The 12,977-nt window shown below is 50.2% G+C and overlaps 1 protein-coding gene across 9 annotated transcripts in view; it reads left to right on the top strand.

The window, feature by feature from the left end:
* AFDN (afadin, adherens junction formation factor) overlaps positions 1–12,977 on the top strand; it is a 414,469-nt gene that overhangs the window by 62,871 nt on the left and 338,621 nt on the right. The window lies entirely within an intron of this gene.

Genomic DNA, 12,977 nt, shown 5'->3' with positions numbered 1-12,977 from the left:
ATCGTGGCCTTCCTGCGAAAGGAAGGAGTACAAGTCCATCCTTATCTGGACGACTGGTTGATCCGAGCCCCCTCTTATGCAGAGTGCGGCAAGGCTGTGAACCGGGTGATTGCTCTTTTGAGCTCCCTGGGGTGGATCATCAACTGGGAGAAAAGCCAGCTGCGCCCGACTCAGTCCCTGGAGTATCTGGGAGTTCGATTCGACACCCAAGTGGGCAGAGTGTTCCTGCCGGACAATCGGATTGTCAAACTTCAGGCTCAGGTGGACCAGTTCCTAGTAGCCTCTCCGCTTCGGGCTTGGGACTACGTGCAGCTGTTGGGCTCTATGACGGCCACGATGGAAGTAGTGCCCTGGGCCAGGGCTCATATGAGACCACTACAACACTCTCTGCTGCAGCGCTGGACTCCGGTGTCGGAGGATTATGCTGTGCGCCTTCCCTTGGACCCAGCAGTGCGCAAGGCGCTGAGCTGGTGGCTGAAGACAGACAAGTTGTCTGCAGGGATGCCTCTTGTGACCCCGGAGTGGATTATCATCACGACGGATGCCTCTTTGAAGGGCTGGGGAGCCCACTGCATGGGAAGGACAGCGCAGGGGATCTGGTCTCCTGCAGAGGCAAAGTGGTCTATCAACCTCCTGGAACTCAGAGCCATTCGGTTGGCGCTTGTGGAGTTCCTCCCGGTACTGGCGTTGAAGCCAGTACGGGTCCTGTTGGACAATGCCACGGCTGTGGCCTATGTCAACCGCCAGGGAGGTACCAAGAGCGCCCCTCTAGCCAAGGAAGCCATGAATCTATGCCAGTGGGCGGAAGCGAACCTGGAACAGCTGTCAGCGGCCCACATTGCCGGAGTCATGAATGTCAAGGCTTTCTTTCTGAGTCGCCATACCTTGGATCCCGGAGAGTGGCAGCTATCTGCTCAGGCGTTCTTGGACATCACGAAGCGCTGGGGCCAGCCGAGCCTAGATCTGATGGCGTCATCGGCCAATTGCCAAGTGCCGCGCTTTTTCAGCAGAGGACGGGACCCTCGATCTCTGGGAGTAGATGCTCTTCTTCAACAGTGGCCGACACAAGAGCTTCTCTATGTGTTCCCGCCCTGGCCCATGTTGGGCAGGGTACGAGACCGGGTGGCAAAGCATCCGGGCCGGATAATCCTGGTGGGTCCGGACTGGCCCAGACGTCCCTGGTATGCGGACTTGATCAGGCTCTCAGTGGACGACCCTCTGCGGCTGCCAGTGGAGCAGGGCCTGTTGCATCAGGGTCCCGTGGTGACGGAGGATCCCTCCCCCTTTGGTCTTACGGCCTGGCTATTGAGTGGCAGCGTCTGAGGAAGAAGGGCTTCTCAGACAAGGTCATCGCCACTATGCTGAGAGCGAGGAAGCGCTCTACTTCTACTGCTTACGCCAGGGTTTGGCGTACCTTTGCAGCGTGGTGTGAAGCAGGCTCACTTTCTCCCTTCACTGCTCCAATTTCTTCAGTGCTGGCGTTCCTGCGAGAAGGTCTGGAGAAAGGCCTGTCGCTCAGTTCCCTTAAAGTCCAGGTAGCGGCTCTGGCTTGCTTCAGGGGCCGCCTGAAGGGTGCTTCCCTGGCTTCGCAGCCAGATGTGGTACGTTTTCTCAAGGGAGTTAATCACCTGCGCCCTCCTCTGCACTCAGTGGTGCCTGCGTGGAATCTCAACCTGGTGCTAAGAGCCTTGCAGAAGCCGCCTTTTGAACCCTTGTCGAGGGCATCTCTGAAAGACCTGACGTTGAAAGCAGTCTTTTTGGTGGCTATCACTTCAGCCAGAAGAGTTTCCGAGCTCCAGGCGCTCTCATGTCGAGAGCCTTTTCTGCAGTTCACTGAGGCAGGAATGACTATTCGCACAGTGCCTTCCTTCCTGCCCAAGATTTTCTCGCTTCCATGTGAATCAGCAGCTCTGTCTCCCTTCCTTTCGTAGGGAGGACTACCCAGAGGAATACTCTGCTCTCAAATATCTGGATGTGAGACGAGTCATCATCAGATACTTGGAAGTGACCAATGATTTCCGGAAATCGGATCATCTGTTTGTCCTGTTTGCAGGTCCTCGTAAGGGTCTGCAGGCTGCTAAGCCTACAATGGCAAGATTGGTCAAGGAAGCCATTGCAGCGGCTTATGTGGCCGCGGGGAAGGTGCCGCCTATCCAGCTGAAGGCTCACTCCACTAGAGCTCAGGCGGCCTCGATGGCAGAGGCCGGGTCCGTCTCCTTGGAAGAGATTTGCAAGGCGGCAACTTGGGCATCGGCCCATACCTTCTCCAGGCATTACCGCTTGACTGTGGCTGCTCGGGCGGAGGCCCGGTTTGGAGCTTCAGTGTTGCGGTCAGGGATTTCAGTGTCCCGCCCTGGTTGAGTACTGCTTCGGTACATCCCACCAGTCTATGGAATGATCAGCATGATGATATGGAAGGTAAAATTATGTATCATACCTGATAATTTTCTTTCCATTAATTATAGCTGATCAATCCATAGCCCCTCCCAGATATCTGTACTGTTTATATTCTGGTTGCATTTCAGGTTCAAGTTTAGTCTTCAGTTCCTGTTCAGGAGGACTTCGTCTTCAAGTTTTTTCAATTGGATTCTTCAAGAGTTGAGACGAGTTTGTGTTAGTGAGCTGCTGCATTCCTCTCCCCTCCGTTTTACGGGGCTGGATTGAGACATAAATTCTGCTGGCGCTCCCTCCCGCTTGTGCGGCTGTAGGGCAGCTTTGTACCCCTCCCGCTTCGGCGGTGTTAGGGTCAGTCAGCTCCTCCCGCGGTTGCGGTTGCAGGATAAGCCAGATCCCCCCGCATCGGCGGGGTGGTGTCCCTCCCCCGCTCCGCGGGGATGAGCTGGACGGATTCCCCTCCCCCACTTGTGTGGGGATGAGCTGGGTTAATTCCCCTCCCCCGTTTCGGCGGTGGTGAGTTGGGCAGAGTGTCCCTTTGTGGGTGTAATTCTCTAAGTGCTGAGTCCTGCGGATGGAGCTTTGATATCGACATACTGAGGAGTTTCCGGCAGCACATGACCACATATAGGGAGGCAAAAGCTTTGCTCTCTATCTCCACCTGCTGGTAGATGGACACAACCCACCAGTCTATGGATTGATCAGCTATGATTAATGGAAAGAAAATTATCAGGTATGATACATAATTTTACCTTACCTTATTTCCAAAGTTATAAATATATTTAATTCCTAAGAAAATATCAGCACTAAACACAATTTCAAGATACTCCTTCCCCCACTACCCACTGAATTGAGGGGATAGGACAGGAGACACTCACCAACTGCAGCTCCAGTCGCTGGCAGCCGTCTTAAAGCTTTTTACTAAAACGGAAGGGGAACACAACAGTCGGATTAATGTTCCTCTGGCTCCTGGACTGGGCTCACGCATGTGGCACACTAGCTCCGGCTCAGTCGAGTTCCTTCTTGGAGTGACTGAGTGTTCCGGCTCCTCCTGGGTGAAAGGAATGGTGAGTGATGTGTGATTGTGGCATAGGAGCCAACTTTTCAAAATGATTGGGGGTGCTGAAAATTTTATTTATTTATTTTTTTACAGGTGGTGCATTCCCCTGCCCTCTCCCTCCTTCTTAGTTTCAGGTCTCCCGCCCTCCCTCCCTCTTAGTTCCAGGTCCCTCCTTCCCTCCGAGTTCCATTCCCTCCCTTCCTTCCTCCCTTCCTTCGAGTTCCAGGGCCCCCTGCCTCCGAATTTTAAAAGTCATCTTACCTCATTGGGGTTACGGCGGCAGCAGCAGTGAAAAGTGTACAGGTTCGGTGCTTAGTTCAGCCTTTCCTTCTCTCTCAGCTGTGGTCCCGCCCTCATTTCCTGTTTCCACAAGGGCGGGACCAGAGCTGAGAGAGAAGGGAAGGCTGAACTAAGCACCGAGCCTGCACACGTTTCACTGCTGCTGCCGCCGCCGTAACCCCGATGAGGTAAGATGACTTTTAAAATTCGGAGGGAGTGGGCCCTGGAACTCGAAGGGAAGGAGGGAGGGACTTCTACAATTCTGGGCTGAGTGAAATATTGGGGGTGCTCGAGCACCGACGGAGTTGGCACCTATATGTGGTGGGCGGGGAGTTCAAGAAGGATAGCGTGATTGAACGGCACTGCGGGCAGGGAGGAGCACTGAGCAGCTGACTAGCATAACTGAACAAACGGTAAAAATGTAGGTGGTCAATTTACCGCGGGTGCAGGGGTTATTACCGCTCCCACGGGGCGGGGAAATAGCCACTGTTTGCACCCGCGGTAAAAATCTAACATTGTTTACCGGTCCTGCGGTTTCGCTCTCGTGTCATTCTCTAATTATTGCTACCAAGTATTACATATTAAGGGCATTTGCTTTAAACTTTGTTTTAATTTGTTTATCGAGTCTTGACATGCACATGGTTTTGCTTTTTAAACCCAAAGGTGAATCCTAAAGGTGGTTGAATAAATTAGGTATAAACTATGTTCTCCGAGGACAAGCAGGCTGCTTGTTCTCACATGTGGGTCGATGGCTGCATTGGCCCAGGAATCGGCATTTTGCAAGCAAAATATTAGTTTTGCCAGAGTCTTCTGGCATCCGCGCATGCGCGGACTGATTTCCCACCTGTTGCGTGAACGTGTTCCCTCAGTTTTCTTTTCTCCGAGTTGAGGTGCGGTAGTTTTTTTTTCTGCGCTCCTCTCATGCCCAGGAAAGAGTCTTTGAGTTTTTGCTTTTTTCTCCTAATTTTTTCTTTATTTTATTATTGTCTGTAAAAAAAAAAAAAAAAAAAGTACCCATAGTGTACTTTTTAGTTTTGTCCCCTTTCAAGTTTCCTTTGTTTTTTGTTGCGGCCAGTTTTCAGGCTGCACGGTCAGGTTATTCCATTATTTTTGTGCCCTTTTTCTTTTGTCAGGCACAATCACATCTTTTGATTTTGCTGAAGCTGTTTTTCCTTCCATGTCATCAAAGACACCCAGCGGCTTCAAATGTTGTACTCGGTGCAACTGGACCATCTCTGGTACTGATACCCACGCCTGTTGTATCCAGTGCCTTGTGCCCGACTATAGCCCAACCGCTTGCAGTCTGTGTCTTCGTATGAAGAAACGGACCCAAATGTCTCAAGCCCAACAAGAAAAGCTTTTTGGGGCTCGGTCCGGTCCTTCGACATCGGTACCGAGGTCGGCAGCATCGACTTCAGGAGTGGAGGTAATGGCTGCTGAAAGACCAATTCACGCTGAAAGCAGTGAGGCATTGAGTGGGTCTCCACCTGCCTCGAGGCCTCCTGTTATGCAGGCCCCCTGGGACCGACCTTCATTGGACCCAGCCCCAAGGAGCCGTGAGGATTCCACGTCCTCGGTACCGAGGAGTCTTGACGGGCGTCGAGCGAAGGCAAAGAAGCATCGTCAGTTCTCCTTCGACACACGGTGCCGGGAGCTCTGAGGTGTCGAGGGAATTGGCACCCGAGAAGCGTCGGCGCCGAGAGGATCGCTCCCCCTCTATTCAGGAGATGCCGATGCGTCAGTCTTCTGGCAGCCCGGTACCTGCTCCCGAGCCTCGACAGATTCTGCCACCGGCTCCTTTACTGACCATCACAGCCTTGTCTGACGGTGGCTCTCGACAAGCGCATTAGGGCTCTGTTTCCAAAGCTTCTGGAAGGATTGCTGGGCCAGTCGAGGGTGCTTGCACCTTCCGTACCGTCTGCAGAAGCAGCATCTGGCCCTTCGCCTGCGGTGAGGTCCCCGACCTCGGTGTCGCCTGCGGCATCGGTGTCAGCTGCCACCCAGGTCGACTCCCCTTTGATGTTGGTGGAGGAAGCTTCACCGCAGTCCAGGCAGGTGTCGACTTCTCGGCACTGCCATTGAGGACGTTGCTTCTCGGCGTCAAGGCAGGCTTAGTTTCGGACTGCTCTGAGGGAGGTCTTGTCCGATACTGAAGATGAGCGTTTGTGGGAGGAAGAGGAAGATCCCAGGTACTTTTCTTCTGACGAGTCCTGTGGGATTCCCTCTGAACTTCCCCTCCACTGGAGAGTCTATCCTTTACCTCCTTTGTCAAGGAAATGGCTGCGACTATTCCCTTCCCTGTGGAGGTTGAAGATGAGCCCAGGGCTGAGATGCTCGAGGTCCTGGATTGTCCTTCTCCGCCTAGAGAGGCTGCAACGGCTCCTTTGCATAATGTACTGAAAGAAGTCCTTATGCGAAACTGGTCGTTCCCTCTGTCTAATCCCGTGATCCCGAAAAAAGCTGAATCCCAATATTGAATCCACGGTGAACCTGGTTTGATGAGGTCTCAGCTACTTCACAGTTCCAAGGTGGTGGATTCCGCCCTCAAGAGAGCGAAGAGCACTAGGGACTATGCCTCGGTGCCCCCAGGCAGAGAATCTAAAACCTTGGACTCCTTTGGGAGGAACACGTATGAGGCCGCTGTGCTCGCTGCCAAGATTCAGACTTACTAGCTCTTCACGGGCGTCCACTTGTGGAACCCGGTGTGGCAACTGTCCAGCTTGGTTGATACACTCCCTCCGGAGCAGGCTGAGCCTTTTCGCTAGGTAGTCAGGTAGCAGAAGGCATGTCGAAAATTCCTGGCCAGGGGTACATTCGACAGTTTTGATGTAGCATTCAGGATCGCAGACTCTCATGGCTGCGTGTCTCTGACCTGGATCATTCGGCCCAGCAGTGGATGGCAGATGTTCCTTGCCAGGTGTATAACCCTTTTGGTGAGAAAGTAGAGGATGTAGTTGACCAGATTAAGAAGCATAATGATGCTATGGATTCTCTCTCCCGCCAGGCGTCTTCTGCTACTACCTCCTCATCCAGGAGGTTTTTTGCAGGGAAGAGGAGTGCTCCCTATTCCTATGCTAGGCGTAGGTACACACCTGTTTCTCGGCAGCACGTTCGTTCTCGTCAACAGCGTGTGCCTAAGGCCACTGCGGCTCCCCAGCAAAAGCAAGGGGAAGGGCTTTTGACTGGCTCCAGTTCAGCATAGCCTCAGTAAACATGTCCGTACTAGACGACTTGCCGGTTGGGTGGAAGTTAATGTTTTTTCACCACAGGTGGCCTCTTATAACCTCCGACCGGTGGGTTCTTCAAATAGTCCGGTTAGGATGCACCCTCAATCTGCAATCCAAGCCTCCAAATTGCCCTCTGGGAGCTCAGTCCTACAGCTCCCAGCAAAAGCAGGTACTTGCAGAGGAACTCTCCGCCCTTCTACAGGCCCAAGTGGTCGAACCCATTCCACCAGGGGAAGAAGGGCTGGGATTCTATTCCAGGTACTTCCTTGTGCAAAAGAAAACGGGGGGGGGGGGTTGAGGGGGGATGCGTCCCATCCTAGACCTAAGGGGCCTGAACAATTATCTGGTTTGAGAAATGTTCAGGATGGTTTCCCTGGGCACCCTTCTTCCCATGATTCAGGAAAACACTTGGCTATGCTCTCTGGACTTAAAGGATGCTTACACACACATTTCAATACTTCCATCTCACAGGAAGTATCTTTGATTTCAATTGGGATCATAGCACTTTTCAGTACCGTGTACTGCCTTTTGGTCTGGCGTCTTTTCCCAGAGTGTTTATAAAACGCCTAGCTGTAGTCACAGTGTCTCTACGCAGACTAGGAGTGCATGTGTTTCCTTATCGTGACGATTGGCTGGTGAAGAGCACCTCGAAGGAAGGTGCTCTGGAGTCCATGTGAATGACTATTCAGGTGCTGGAGCTACTTGGGTTCGTCAAAAATTATCCCAAGTCCCATTTCACTCCAGTCCGAAAATTGGAATTCATTGGAGCTCTGCTGAACACTCAGCTCGAGCTTATCTCCCCGAAGCAAGGGCGGACAACCTTCTATCCCTGGTGTCCATGGTTCGAGTGTCTCAGCAGGTCACGGCTCGGCAGATGTTGAGACTTCTGGGGCACATGGCCTCCACAGTTCATGTAATGCCCATGGCATGTCTACATATGAGATCAGCTCAATGGGCCCTAGCTTCCCAGTGGTTCTAAGCTGTGAGGGTTTTAGAGAATATAATCCAACTGTCCACAGACTTTCGGAATTTTCTTCAGTGCTGGACAATTCGATCCAATTTGACCATGGGGCGATCATTTCAAGTTCCTCAGTCACGAAAGGTGCTGATGATGGATGCATCTTTCCTGGGGTGGGGAGCTCATGTAGATGGACTCTACACTCAGGGAGCCTGGTCCTTTCAGGAAAGAGGTCTGCAGATCAACCTCCTGGAATTAAGAGCGATCTGGAATGCTCTAAAGGCTTTCAAAGATCGGCTGTCCAGCCAAATCATTTTGATTCAGACAGGTTGCCATGTATTACACCAACAAGCAGGGAGGCACCGGATCTCGCCCTCTGTGTCAGGAAGCCATCCAGATGTGGCTTTGGGTACACCGTCACGGCATGTTTCTCCAAGCCACTTATCTGGCAGACATAAACAGGCTGGCCGACAGGTTGTGCAGGATAATGCAACCTCATGAGTGGTCACTGAACATGGACGTTGTCCGCAAGATCTTCCGAGTGTGGGGCACCCCCTCGGTGGATCTTTTTGCCATTCAGATCAATCACAAGGGTCCCTCAGTTCTGTTCCAGGCTTTAGACTAGCGCCAGATGCCTTTCTCCTGCATTGGGGGACAGGCCTTCTGTATGCGTATCCTCCTATACCTCTGGTGGGGAGGACTTTGCTGAAACTCAAGCAAGCCTGTGGAACCATGATCCTGATTGCACCCTTCTGGCCGCGTCAGATTTGGTTCACTCTTATTCTGGAGTTGTCCTCCGAGGAACTGTGGCGATTGGAATGTTTTCCAACCCTCGTCACCCAGAACAAGGGGTCGCTTCTACATCCCAACTTTGTCTCTGGCTTTCATGGCTTGGATGTTGAGAGCTTAGAATTCGCCCCCTTGTGTCTTTCAGAGGGTGTCTCCCGAGTCTTGCTTGCTTCCAGAAAAGATTCCACAAAGAGGTGTTATTCTTTCAAATGGAGGAGGTTTTTCGTCTGGTGTGACAGCAAGGTCCTAGATCCTCTTTCTTGTCCTACTCGGACCCTGCTTGAATACCTTCTGCACTTGTCAGAGTCTGGCCTCAAAACCAGCTCAGTAAGGGTTCATCTTAGTGCTATTAGTGCCTATCATCGCCGTGTAGAGGGTAAGCCTATCTCTGGACAGCCTTTAGTTGTTCGTTTCATGAGAGGTTTGCTTTTGTCAAAGCCCCCTGTCAAACCTCCACCAGTGTCATGGGATCTCAACGTCGTTCTCACCCAGCTGATGAAAGCTCCTTTTGAGCCTCTGAATTCCTGCCATCTGAAGTACTTGACCTGGAAGGTCGTTTTCTTGGTGGCTGTTACTTCAGCTCGTAGGTTCAGTGATCTTCAGGTCTTGGTAGTGCATGCACCTTGTATCAAGTTTCATCACAACAGAGTAGTCCTCCGCACATACCCTAAGTTCCTGCCGAAGGTGGTGTCGGAGTTCCATCTGAACCAGTCAGTTGTCTTGCCAACAATCTTTTCCCGTCCTCATACCTGCCCTGGCGTAAGCAGTTTGCATACCTTTGACTGCAAGAGAGCATTGGCCTTTTACGTGGAGCGGACAAAGCCCTTTAGACAGTCCACCCAGTTGTTTGTTTCTTTCGATCCCAACAGGAGGGGAGTCGCCATCGGAAAACGCACTATCTCAAATTGGCTAGCAGATTGCATTTCCTTCACTTTTGCCCAAGCTGGGCTAACTTTGCAGGACCATGTCACGGATCATAATGTAAGAGTTATGGCTGTGTCAGTGGCTCACTTAGTCAGCATCCATTGAAGAGATTTGCAAGGCTGCAACGTGGTCATCAGTCCACACATTCACATCTCACTACTGCCTTCAGCAGGATACCTGATGCGACAGTCAGTTTGGGCAGTCTGTGCTGCAGAATCTGTTCGGGGTTTAGGATCCAACTCCACCCCCCCCCCCCCCCAGACCCATTTTTGTTCTGTTCCAGGCTGCAGTCTCAGTTTATGGTTTCAGGTCAATCTGTTATGTCCTCGCCGTTGCGAGGCCCAGTTGACCAATGTTCATTGTTTTGAGTGAGCCTGGTTGCTAGGGATATCCCACATGTGAGAAAAAGCAGCCTGCTTGTCCTCGGAGAAAGCGAAGATACTTACCTGTAGTAGGTATTCTCCGAGGACAGCAGGCTGATCTCACAAACCCGCCCACCTCCCCTTTGGAGTTATTGCTTCTTTTTATGCTTTTTGATTCAACTGAGGGAACACTTTCATGCGATGCGTGGGAAATCAGGTCTTGCATGCGCAGTGTGCGCTGCATGCGCGCCAGAAGACTGTCAAAACGTTTTTTAATATTTTGGCTGCAAAATGCTGATTCCTGGGCTGATGTGGACGTCGACCCACATGTGAGAAAAATCAGCCAGCTGTCCTCGGAGAATACCTGCTACAGGTAAGTATCTTCGCTTTTCTGACTTCACTTGTTTTGGACTTCTTTGGGTCCTGCTGATCTGTACATCTGCTGTCTGGAATTTTGGAAGATGGAAATGAGAAAATTTAATAATTAAGTTTTAGAAGTGTTATGTCAGTTTTTGAATTTAGACATGGCTGGAGCCCACAAGAAAAACCGCACTCATTGCCTTCAGTCTCCAGAATAGCGGTGGTAAATCTCCAGCTTTGCGATGGGGCCACCCTTGGCATCTCTGAACTCCTTTACTGGCAGAGATACTGAGCCCTGCCAGCCAAATAAATGGATTGCCGGTGTTCTCCGCTGCTTGTTTCTGGCTCTGAGCAGAATGCCAGGACTTCTTGCACAAGTATGCATGAGAATTCCTGGCATTCTATTCAGAGCCAGAAACAAGCAGTGAGGAGTGTCAGAAGTCTGTTTATTTGGCTGGTGGGGCTCGGCATCCCTGCCAGCAAAGGTATGCCTAGCATTCCTTTTTTGGGGGGAGGGAGGGGAGAGAGGAATGTGTTGCTCTCTTAGTCCACCTCGGTGGCTCCCCAAATTGTAGGCTGTCTATTCCCAGAGAGAGTGCCTGTTAAAAATTTCCCATCACAGCACTGCAACTGTCACACAGGTTCTGGAATAGTGGGAAGGACTAATGTAAAGAAAATCATCGGGTAAGACCTAATTTCTCCTAAATTCAGGTTGGTCTTTTCCATCACAGGCTCTAAATCCAGATCCTTATGTCCTATACTATGAGCATTACTATACACTGTTTCCAGATGTTGCCCTTTTTTACCCCATTTCTTTAGAGGTATTTAGTGTTTCACTTACCCTTGGGCTTTATTCGCTCAGGCCCAATGATTCTAGTTTAAAGCCTCCTTAAATAGGTTATAGTTGGCTGCTGAAGACACTCCGGGCTTCCTTTCTTTGGCGGATATAATCTCTGATCTGCAGCCCTTGGATAATCATCCCATGTTCCAGGAAGTTGAAACACACTGACACCATCCATGCAGACATTCCTTCATCTTCAGGATGCAAACTTGTGTGCCTTGGCCTTTAACCTTGATGGAAAGGATTCACGATAACGGCATTTGTGCCTCTTTCCCAGAGCAATGAAGTCACTATTGCTATGTTCGGAGAGATACATATTATCATCCGTGCCAACATGAATGAACTGCATTGGATAATAGTCAGTAGGCTTCATGAGTCTCAGCAAACCTGTGCAACATCTTACGTTTTGGAACTTGGCAGATGGATGCTTCTGTACCCCTCAAAGAAATCACGACCCTGCTTTCTAGCAGTCACTGATTCCAAAATTTTGGGGATTTTGAGTTCAGTTCTTCTGTTCCTGGGATGCGCTCACGTCTGCTTCCAAGGTTACATATTAGCTCTTCAGTTTAAGGGCAGGTAGAATTATGGTATTGATTCTTCAGGGTCTTGTGATCTGTGGTCCCGTTGTAATTTTGCAGTACAGCTGATGCTTCTCCAAAACTGGATATCCTTTGCTCCTTCATGAAGCATTTCATGCATGCATGTATTGTTATGGATGTTTCTCAACCTTGCCACCTCCTCTTTGTTCCTCTACTACTTTCATGAGGGATTCAAGTTGCAGGCATCCCACATATAGAGCCAGTCTCTCACCTTGGGTCATGCTTTCTATTTGGACAGAGGCGGAAACTGTCATTGGGGCACCATCATTGGTGTCTCGTTTCTCAGCGATACTTCAGTTGCAGATTTTGCACCTGTTGAAAAAAAGACAAAGCCCTACCAAAGCCCTTACCTTTTCTTCAGCTATTCTGGAAGTCAAAAGAAACTGCTATCCTCTTATGTGAGATCTAACCCCCGTTCTGATTCCTTGTGTGTAGTTCTGCTTCTGCTTCACCTTTATTGGGGTATATAGTAGCTTATCTTATCCATTCAAACCTCAGAAATCTGTCCTGTGTATCTAATGTTTGAAATTGCTGTTCTTTTTGTAGGCTATACTGTTTAGGATTTTATTAATTAAAGGCCGCAGAAATGTGTGTGTTTTATTAGATAAAATTGGACTTATTTACTTGAACTCACTTTCAATCATTCACTTTCTATTAGTAGCGCTATAGAAATAAGTAGTAATAGTAGTAACTTCTAATTGAGTTAATTGATGAATGGGTCTTTAAAGCAAAAATGTTGCTTAATTTGATGGATGCAATGGCAAATCATACTTTGGTGTGGTATATAGGACCGTCTACTGCTTCGGCAGTGGCATACTGGAGAGTTCCATGGGAGCATCAGCTTTATCCTAGTGATGTCACTGGAAGTTCCAGCTCTCTCCTGCCATCTGCTGGTAGCCATCTGCTCGTAGGAAAGGGAGCATAATCCTACTGGTTCAGACTAGTGTAGCTGGGTGAAAGGAAATTGAAGAGTGACTCATCTTCACTATCGCACAGCTGCATAGATGTTCATACATAGGCTCTTTATTCAGGTGTGTCCAGACATAGCCCAGTATTCAAAGGTACTTATTTAAAGTGGCCACTATACAGCGCATCACTATCCAGACAGTGGCACTCAAAATATTTAGAGTTTCATGGCACTATGTAGGTAGCACTGGGGATGAGTGAGGGGGGGTGTTTATCTG

Source organism: Microcaecilia unicolor, chromosome 3, assembly GCF_901765095.1.
Source record: "Microcaecilia unicolor chromosome 3, aMicUni1.1, whole genome shotgun sequence".
Taxonomy (NCBI): domain Eukaryota; kingdom Metazoa; phylum Chordata; class Amphibia; order Gymnophiona; family Siphonopidae; genus Microcaecilia; species Microcaecilia unicolor.
The sequence above is the reverse complement of the archived record's forward strand: the minus strand, read 5'-3'. Positions and strand labels throughout refer to the sequence as shown.